The sequence below is a fragment of the Paramisgurnus dabryanus genome, chromosome 4 (genome assembly GCF_030506205.2).
Source record: "Paramisgurnus dabryanus chromosome 4, PD_genome_1.1, whole genome shotgun sequence".
Taxonomy (NCBI): Eukaryota; Metazoa; Chordata; class Actinopteri; order Cypriniformes; family Cobitidae; genus Paramisgurnus; species Paramisgurnus dabryanus.
This window is the reverse complement of record NC_133340.1, coordinates 48432132-48442936: the sequence shown is the minus strand read 5'-3', so window position 1 is coordinate 48442936 and position 10805 is coordinate 48432132. Positions and strand designations below refer to the sequence as shown.

At 35.4% G+C, this 10805-nt stretch overlaps 1 long non-coding RNA gene across 1 annotated transcript; it reads right to left on the bottom strand.

The window, feature by feature from the left end:
- Positions 1-4843: 4843 nt before the first annotated feature.
- LOC135735551 (uncharacterized) lies at positions 4844-10595 on the bottom strand. Its single transcript, XR_010527640.2, has 3 exons — positions 10497-10595; positions 7349-7380; positions 4844-5589 (listed from the first exon to the last, which is right to left on the bottom strand). It is a non-coding gene; the product is annotated as an uncharacterized lncRNA (long non-coding RNA).
- Positions 10596-10805: the final 210 nt, after the last annotated feature.

The window sequence follows — 10805 nt, the reverse complement described above, 5'->3', positions numbered from 1 at the left end:
CTCACGGTCAGACAGGTTATCATGACTAGAGTCTTTTATTACTTTTTTTAAATAGTCACTCATCTCATGTTCAGCTTTTGAAATGTATGAGAGAATGTACATGATGCAGGTGTAGGGGTTCAGAATAAACTGTATGTCCATGTTTGCGTTCCAAGCTCTTAACAGCAGTGGATTATACCCATTAACCCAGCAGTCCTGTGGACGTCTCTCCATGACTACTAAACTTGATGTAGACAGACACTCAACATATTTTTTATACTCTTCATAGCTCATATTTAATGTATGGAGAAGTTGTACAGTTGTTTCAAAATTCTGATTCGAGTCATTCAGTAGATCCCACACCTTTTGAAGCTGTTCTTTTGCTTGTGCAGTACTGCCCATTTCTCTTTCCTCTGCTGCATCATTTTGTTCATCAGACTCATCTATAGGAGAAGGCCTGGGATGAGTTATCATAGTCCTGTTCATGGGTGGTTTAGGAAATCCAAATCTGCAGTGCTTGTTATTTTTTCTACAAGTTCTGGAGTGGTTACGACTGTGCATTTGTACTTCACTTACAATTCTGTGCAGTTCTGGATCTTTGTTTGGATCTGGAAGTTTACATGAGATATATTTATCAATGAAATTGCACACATCTTCATCTTGATCTTTTTCAAATTCTGGAGCATCTTTTACCCAGAATAAGCAGTGTATGTGTGGGGAGCCACGCTGTTGGAATTCTACTCTGTAAAAAAAGTCAATGACTTCACCGATAGGTTGAGCTGGTGACATTATAAGATCTCTCATTAAAGCTTCAACTCGTTTTTCAAACATCCGCATGGCTGTAACAGGGTTACTTTTAAGTATTTCACATTTTTGTGACCACTCTAATTCAGAGAAGTCTATAGTTTCACCTTGTTGTATTTTGATAGCAGTAATAACTTCTGGCCATCTCATTTCAGCTGCACTGAATGTACAGAAAAATGTTGGTGTGCCCAACTGCCTTAGCATGGCAAACAAATCACGCAGGGTTTTCTCCCAGTAAGCTGGTGTTCCTCTCAAAGGTTGCATGAAACGTGTTGCCTCTTTGTGATGCACAAGTTTTTCTAACTCATGTTTATCCTGTAGCAGTGAACAGTTTATTCTGCGTCCTTCACGTGTCATAGGTTTCGCTTTTCGCAACTGAATGGACATACTAGAAGTCGCCATGTGCATTTCTGTCACAAATTGTGCAAAGAAAATGTAGTTTGTATCACATGCACAACGATTATCAACAGAAAATAGTCTTGTGTTAAAATATCTGCTGGGAGAGATACTTTTAACTCTGTCAGACTCATCAAAAGTGTTCTTACCATCAGGAAACTGCACTGGAAATGCCATAGACTCAAGCTTAGGAATTTTAAAAATGCTTACAGGGCTGTTTCTTTCTGCTGGGGCAATGCAAAAAATCCCATCATCATAAGACAACAACTGCTGTCCAAGATCTGGGGGCTGTAGACATGTGTCTAAGACAAGACCTGAATGTTGTTCTGTGGGAGAATCAGGGTCATCACCTAAACCATCATTATCGTCATTGCTCTGTTGTTCTGTGATCTCACTTTGGCTGTTGTTTTCAATGTCCATTGGCTCATCATGTGCACTAGGCTGTTCCTGCTCATTAAGCATTTCGCTGGCTGAAAGTGTTTGATTAATATTTATGTCTTTATATTCTGAATTAATTTCTTTCAGTTTTCTTAAAACAGACAAAACTTTGTGCATATTCAGAGTCTGATACTGATAATGACCTTGGTAACAAAGACGTCTTTTTAGTTTCACTGTAAGCAGCTGTGATTCACTTCTTGGCCTGGGTAAACTATTTACTGTTGTTTCCACTTCAGATGCAACAGAAATTACAGCTCCCTTTATAGCTCTCTGTTGGCCTTTAGGAAGTGTTAAAATTTTAGCAAAGGGAATGTACTTTGCAATAACATGTCTTTCTAGGATATTCAAATTACACAGTTCTGATGGAATTGGAGTAAAATTAAGCTTGTTGGCTACAGCAATGTTTGGCATTACACCTTTCAAAAGTGTTGTATGGCAGCTGTGACAGATCCATTCTGTGTTTCTTTCCTCAAAAACACACTGATCAGGGCAATCAGAGCAAATGTGAACATGGTTACCTGTCAAACATTGTGAAACAACGGCTTGATTCTTTTGATAGCTTTCATGATCACAACTACGCACTTGATTTGAAAAGAGTGCTCTTGCACAGCATGTGCAGACATAAGTTGGACCTTGTTTAATTACCTCTCTAAAAATATTCAATGCTGTCAAAACAACTGGATTTAGTATTTCAACAGGCTGGCTGTTACTGAATGCTTCTGTCATTTGCCGCACGTGATGAATTAGTCTGTATTTGTACTGTATGTGTTGTGCACACTGTATCTTGTGAAGTACTTTGAGTGCAGACAACTTGCTTTGAGATTTGAATATGGAGTATTGTTTGTGACGTGCCTTGAAATGTGAATCACAATGATAAAGTTGTTTAAATGTTTTCTTTCGTTGATCATAAAAGTTTAAATCATTTTTGCACCTGTTAGTAAAATACTTCTTTTGATTTTGTCTGAAAATAGGATCTCTTAAATATCTATCAACAATATACTGCATGTGTTGCTTCTTATATTTAATATTATTTCTGTAATTAGTAGTTACATAATGTTTTTGTCTCTGCCTGAATTGTTCATCATTCCTGTAATTAGTAGTTACATACTTTTTTTGTCTCTGTCTGAATTGTTCATCATTCCTGTAATTAGTAGTTACATACTTTTTTTGTCTCTGTCTGAATTGTTCATCATTCCTGTAATTAGTAGTTACATACTTTTTTTGTCTCTGTCTGAATTGTTCATCATTCCTGTATTTAGTAGTTACATACTTTTTTTGTCTCTGTCTGAATTGTTCATCATTCCTGTAATTTGTAGCTATATAATTTTTTTGTCTCTGTCTGAATTGTTCATCATTCCTGTAATTTGTAGTTATGTAGTTCATTTGTCTCTTCCTGAATGGTTCATCATTCCTGTAGTTAGTGATTAAATTACTCTTTTTTTTCTCCTTGTATTCTGTATTATGTGTATATCTGTTTTTTATGACTTGTTTGAGTTTTTCTCTATAACTGACATTCATCAAATACTTGGTTCTCATTGCCTGCTTATGTTTTTCTTTGTATTTAGCACTTTTTCTGTATTCATAGTTTTTCATCAGTTTCCTTTGATTTTGTTTATTTTCTTCATTACTATTCTGAGATAGTGCCTCTTTTTTGCCACAAGTATCTTTTTTTGCAACCATTTCCTCATGCCATTTTTTACTATAAACTTTTCGTTTTCGAGTCATGCTAAGTTTTTTAGATTGCTGCTTTACATCTGTTGATTGTAATTGTTGGGAATTTTGAGCTGACAATGTCAGTTGCTGAAAAGAACCATTTGAAAGTATGTCAGGACCAAGTTCACTGAATTGTGTAATTTTATCTCTATCTATATTTTCAGTAGTGGTAGTTACAACTTGCATTTCATCTTGTTCAGTCAGTTGTTCATATCCATCAGTAACTGACCTTGTAAATGATACTGGCAGCAGATCAAATTGTTCCTGATCACTCAACTGTAAACACCCTTGAAACAACAGCAATAGTCTCTCTATAAGGTCTTCTAAATGGGCAAATGTCAACATTACAGCAGTACCTGTGCTCTCGTCAGCAAGCATGCCATCTGGCGTTCTGCAGTGCGAATCAAAATATCCAAACCTTCCTGAGCAATCTCTGAATACCGCGATGCAATGGACTCCACAGAGTAGTAGGGCATATTTTATATCAAATCTCAGGCATTGCAACGTATTTTCAAGGTTTTCAGACCCCATTAGTGCAGGTGTATCTCTTAGTAATCCAAACCTCAAGGGATGTTTGACAATGTCATAGGACTGAGAGTTTGTCTCAATTATGTTTGGAAGCTCGTCAAAATGTAAAAAACTATTACGAAACTGTCCATTGCTCTCTAGTGATTGTTTCACGCTAGTGTACACAGCATCACCTTTATGCAATATGCAGTCTAAATCCAAACTTTGCAACTCATTATGTTCACTATGAATTGCGAGAAACATTAATGCATTGCAAGTACACTGGCTGCCTCTAGAATAAATGTTGTACCTTGGATCACTTTGACAGTGGGACGCCACAACAGACAGCACGTATGGGTTCAGGTCATCTGTACCTGTTGCAGAACTGGCAATACTGCTGGTGTCTAATGGAACTTTTACCTTCCAACGCTGCTTCTGGGCTTCACTTCTCTTTCCTTTCCTTGGCATGTTAACAATGTTTTAAACTAAATTTGTTTATATACAAGTAATGTATTTTTTTATTTATGCAAATAATTAAACCAGGAACAACTTTTAGTATTTCAAAAGTATCGTTTTACTTGTATAAAATGCCTATATAATCAACTACACAGTAAGCTTATGAGATAAAGGCAAGTTCGGTTGAGCAGATGTAATGCTTAACCACAGATCAATTTTAAAATATATGACTGATTATGAACTTCCAGCCACAGGTAATGTCTATTATGCAATCAATTACTCAAGGAAGGTAAATATATGACACACAAGTATGTGAAAAGATTACTTATGTAACTGTAAACACGAATGCTATAACTCAGATTAATGTAATACACAGATTTAATAACTGACACTAATGCAATACTTAACCCAGACTAATGTAAAACAGATGTTATAATTCAGACTAATGTAATACTAGCACAGATTAAATAACTCAAGACTAATGTTATACTTAACACAGATTTAATTACTTAAGGCTAATGTAATACTTAAAACGGGTGTAACAACTAAAACTAATGTAACACAGATGTTATAACTCAGACTAATGTAACAATAGCACAGATTAAATAACTCAAGACTAATGTAATACTTAACACAGGTGCAATAACTCAAAATAATGTTATACTTCACACAGATTTAATAACTCAAGACTAATGTAAAACAGATGGTAAAACTCAGACTAATGTAATACTGGCACAGATTTAATAACTCAGACTAATGTAATAGTAACACAGATGTAATGTTTATAATAAATAAAATGTCACCCAAATGTACTTTAACGTCAACTGTACAGTAAATGTTTTTGTATCAAAATGGGATTAACAAGACTACATAAAGAATATTTAATGGTATATACCTTACAAAACCTATTTAAATAAAATAAACCTGTATGATAAACAACACCACAAAAACTGAACTAATGTAATGTTAAACAGTAGGCTTCAAAAGCTGAGCTTGAATCAGTGGTCCTTCTTGAAGACAACAGCAAGGTGTACTGGAAGAGGAGAAGTTTCCTTTTCTCTTGCAGTAGTTGTAGTTCACGAACTTGTGCTGATGTTCAATTGGTTTGTGTGGTTATTCACTTGGGGTTTTTTTTGTTTGGTGCAATATAAGGCTCACAGGAAGAAGATTTTCAAGCTCACAGGAAGGTTTTTTTCAGAATCACAAAAAGCTTTTTTTTCAGAATCACAAGAAGCGTTTTTTTTTTTAGAATCAAAAGCGTTTTTATGCGTTTTCAGCGTTGTATGCGTTTCTGGCCTTTTTTAAAGATGCGTAGGCAAGCAGCAAGATGCATTTGTCAGGTTTGCATTGGCAGATTGCAGTTAGGGTGCATTTGGGGGTGCAGGCAAGCAAGCAGAGCAGCAGCATTTTGGGGTGCATGGCCAGTTATTTTATTATTTGATGAAGTGAAAGTACAGCATGGAACAGCAGTGAAGATTTAAGCAGTAAAGGTTTGAAATTTAAAGGTATTGAAAGGACAAGACAGAACATACAACAAACAGAGAAAAAAAACAAGTTACTTACACTGTAAAGATAAACCCGCATACATAATATTACAAAACATTATTATTATTATTACAAAATACACAGTAACTGTAAATGAGAACATTAATGATTAATGAACAGGACATTACATGCATTACTATATTTATCTGTTTTTCTATTTTACTAAATGTGTTACGAATAATAAAAATCACTACTTGTATATTGTAATGTAAATATAAACTTTTTTCGTGACAGCCCTAGTTACAGTATCTCACAAAATTGAATACACCCCTCACATGTCTGCAACTGTTTTAGTATATCTTCTCAAGGGAAAATACTAGGGGTGGGACAAAAAAATTGATTCCTCAATGCAACGCGATGCGGACATGGCTGATTCTGAATCGATTCTTAAATGTTAGTTTACAAAATAATAAGAGACTAGTAGCAAAAGCGCAAAACTAGTCTGGCTTTAAGAGCAAATGTGATGTAATGTCATCACAAATAGGCAAATTAGTATGTCAAGAATTGTTTCTGAATCGAACCAGGACCCTAAGAATTGATTCTGAATCAATTCATAATTGTCCAAACGATTCCCATCCCTAGACAATACTACAAAAATACATTTTGGATATATTTTAGAGTCAATGTGCTACTTGTATAGCAGAATAGGTTTACTATCCTCTGAAAATAACCTAATATACAAACATTATTATCAAAATAGTTGACAACAAAAATAAGTACACCTTATGTGATAATAGATGTTGAGTCCTTATGCTGTACGTCAGGTGCAGAAGCTGGCTTAAAAAAACAACAACCCATAAGTGCTGCCAACATTGCATTACAAGTTCAGGTCAGATTGTCAGTGCTCAGACCAAATGCCACACATTGCAACAATTCGGTTTGCATGGTCCAACACCACACTAGACACCACCTGAGCCAAACAAATTCATATTTAAGTTTGTTTAAGACCACAGGACATGCTTCTCGTAATTCATGCTCTTGGACAGGTTATCTTTAGCAAACTTTTTGTGGGGTTTCTTGTGAGCCAGCTTCAGAAGAGGCTTCCTTCTTGGATGACAGCCATGCAAACTGACGTACTGTAGTGTGTGACATATAGTTTGAGCACTGACAATCTGACCTCCCATTTCTGTAACCTGTAAAGCAATGTTAGCAACACTTATGTGTTGTTTTTTAGACTGCTCTAATACAAGATACACAAATTTGTATGGTCCTGTCTCGCAAATAAAAACATGAACATAATGAATAGGACATATGGCTTTGTATTGTTAAACAATATACATTTATAATCACTAAGGGTGTTACTCACTTTTGTTGCCAGCTATATTGAAAATAATGGCTGTACAGTAAATCTACACTACTATACAAGTTGCACATTGACTGCTCAAAAATATATCCAAATTTCTATAGTACTGTTCCTTAAGAAGATATACTAAAATTGTTGCTAAAATGTGAGGGTGTACTTACTTTTTTAAGATACTGTAAATCTGTAATATATGACAGTGTTACTTACAATAATGAAAAAGACGTCCAATAGAAAATGTCCTAAAAGAAGAACAAAAAGACAAATTTTGGTTTAAAGTTCAGACAAGGTGTGATTAAAGTTATACAAAAAATACAGCATCATCAACCTATTGTGTTTCTGCTATCCCTTAAGTCAGGGGTGCTCAACCCTGCTCCTGATGATCGACTGTCCTGCAAAGTTCAGCTCCAACCCAAATCAAATACACCTGAAGCAGGTAATCAAGGTCTTCAGGATCACTTGGACTGAATCCCAAACCGCCTACTTCCATACTATATAGTACGCAAAGTAGCGCTTTTTACATACTATATAGTATGGAAGTAGGCGGTTTGGGATTCAGCCATGGAAATTAAAGGCAGGTGTGTTTGATTAGAGTTGGACCTGAACTCTGCAGGATAGTGGATCGCCAGGAACAGGGTTTGGCACCCCTGCCTTAAGTCATACACTGCATTCCTAAGCTAGTCATATGCATTAGGGCTTTGTATCGACAACAATTTCTGAACTCTCTTCCCCTAAACACACATTTTACACCTGCAGCTCTTTGTCGTCTTTTTTCCTAAATGCGCTACTGTATTATATGAAAGTGAATTAAAGACCAGCAGCGCACGCATCATTGATTTTAAAAGCACACAACAGGTTTATTGTGAATTGCTTAAGACACGATGTGCAGTCTTTTTGTGCAATGCTACTTAAACTGCTGAATAGGCAAGTCATGATGTTAAAGTTAAGATATCTACATATAAAGAAAGACAGTACACGCTTAGTAAAGGATGTGCAGTGCAGACAAGTGTGTGTGCAAGACAGAAACAATAGCTGGAAAGATAACCCCCGCTCATGGTTCTCTGCTCCCCACTTAACGTTCTCCGTGGGTCACATGCGTGCGTCCCTTCCGTATGACCTCAGATCAAATGAAGAGTTTGGTTCCAAAACGCAATAAATCCATTTTGACAAATTTCGGTAAAAACGTGTTTTCTATACCAAGAAAGTGACAAGATGAAAACCACTATTTTCTGTTACAAACGTTCACATATCATCTTTAGGTTATAAAAACATAAAAAATTCAAATCCATAACTTGATTTTCAAAGATTTATTATAAAAACAAATAATTTTTTCCACAAAATGCAATAAATCCATGTTTTTTTATTTCAAAATGCTATAAATCTATTAAATCAATGTATAAATGTGCATTCATCTTTACCATTTTATATTTATTTAGTTGACTAGTGGTATACAATGATTAAAAAATAAACAATAATGGCATTAACCAAAACACTTACTTTGTTATTTTAAGAACACTGTCATTGCTGCGGTTATACTTGACGTCGTCTCTTTAAATTTTTCACAGCGATTAGCTGTAAAATGTTTTGGTCCTGCTCGATTTTTGTTGACTTTGAGTAAAATAATGTAAAGTTTTTCATAAGATCCTCTGGGGTCAATGTGTTAGCATGAGAAACTTGATGCTGTCGGGAGAACAAGCAAACGGCTCCAGAGTGCCTCTCGCGGAAATTATTAGATGTTGATGGCTTACATTTCTTTCCCGTCACAGAAAACCATCACAGGTTTATCAATGCAATTAAAGTATAATTTTGTTTTGTTTGTTGATCACAAAGTACAAAGTAGAAGAGGAAAACTAGGACTCCGTGTTCTCAGTGCGCCGCCATTGTTTGTTTACATTGCGTGACTGGTGGGCTGTAATTTCAGGAATGGATTTATTGCGTTCTGTAAAAAAGAAGGAGTGGCGTTTATCGCATTTTTGGAAAAAAAGGGAAAAAAGATGACAGAATAACACGGCGGATATTGGATTTTGCGTAAAATTAAGAATTTACTTTTAACTTCTGACCTGATATAATACTGATTTTGGCAGTAACTCATTTTTTTCAAAAATGGTGTTTATCGCGTTTTGGAACCAAACTCTTCAAATATATGATCTGTAACACTACCTTCAAAAGTGCGTCAGAATCGATATGGAAGGTGCTGTATCAATGCGCATCTCCATGAGTTCATGACAATGTATCTATATTTTGAACACAGCACTAATATGCATTACAATGAACGATACGATCCTTAGGATTAGGGGTGGGAGATAAACCGGTAGAAATTTGTCAACCGGTAAAGATTTTGGACTATAGTCTCTATCGTGGTTACACGCCCACGTCACGCTCCTGTAACGCTCTAACGTTTTTACACATATTTAAGCACAGCAGTTTTAAAACAAGTTATTTAAAGCCATTGAAACACAAACAACAGATCTATATGCGTGCACTCTTTCTGTGTGAGGAGGGCGCAAGTCACGAAACCGCTGCTTTTTCTGTCTGTAAAGAGCATGCAAGTCGCGCAACCGCTGGTCATTAACTCTTTCCCCGCCATTGACGAGATATCTCGTCAATTAAGAGAAAACGCTTCCCCGCCAATGACGAGATTTTCCGTCTTTCCGCAATACCGCTATTATCCACCAGGTGGCGCACTTCCGAACTTTTAAAAACCGGAAGTATTGCCCTATGGCAAGCTGCTGCATGTCCGTGTCTGTTTTAAAGATCGCTCTGAATGGGATCTCTATGAAAAGTCCGTCACAAAAATTGAATTATCTCTGCTTTTTGCTCAAAATATGGTATTTTTGCAAAAACCTACCCATATTCAAAAGCTGATTGCAAAAGAACCACTAAAGGTAGGATGAAACGTTTTTTTTTTGTTTGAAAGCTTTTACTGCTCTTAACCAAATCACTTTTCTACCTTAAATTAAATATATATACATACATACATAATTAATTATTACCATTCCTTTATCATTGACTGTTTAGAGCTTGAGTTTTGTTTGTTTTATCTTCTTTTTATGCTTGTATAAAGTTTTTGTGAGAATTATGAACATTTCTATGGTATTAAAGATTTTAATAACAGAAAAACCTTATTAAAATATAAAAAAACTCTACCATGATACATATCGTTATCATGATATAAAATTAATCCTATCGTGATAGAAGATTTTATTCATATCGCTCACCCCTACTTAGGCAAAATGTCCCTGTTATTGGAATATAATTATAAAGCAGTCAGTTGTTTACTAAATTAATTGTAAATGAACAGGTGCTACAAAAACTACTAAGGAATTACTTGATTCAAAATGACATAAAATTGACTTACCTGTGCAATGTGGATGGCTCTTAAAAGAGCCTTTGGGTTCGCTTAAATTTTCCACCAAAAAGTGGGTTTTGTTGTGCAGCACCACAAACTGGATGTTAGCTGATGTTTAGGGAACATAAAATGAGAAGAAATAAATAATCACTAAATATCTACATTAAATATTACAGCTCTGTCTACAAGTCTGTATACAGACAATTTATCATTTAAAAATAATACTCACACAGCTGAAGCAATGACCTGTCTGTAGAACAGCAGAAAGAAAATAGATATTACTAACTAAAAATTAAATGCAACTAAAAAAATAACTTG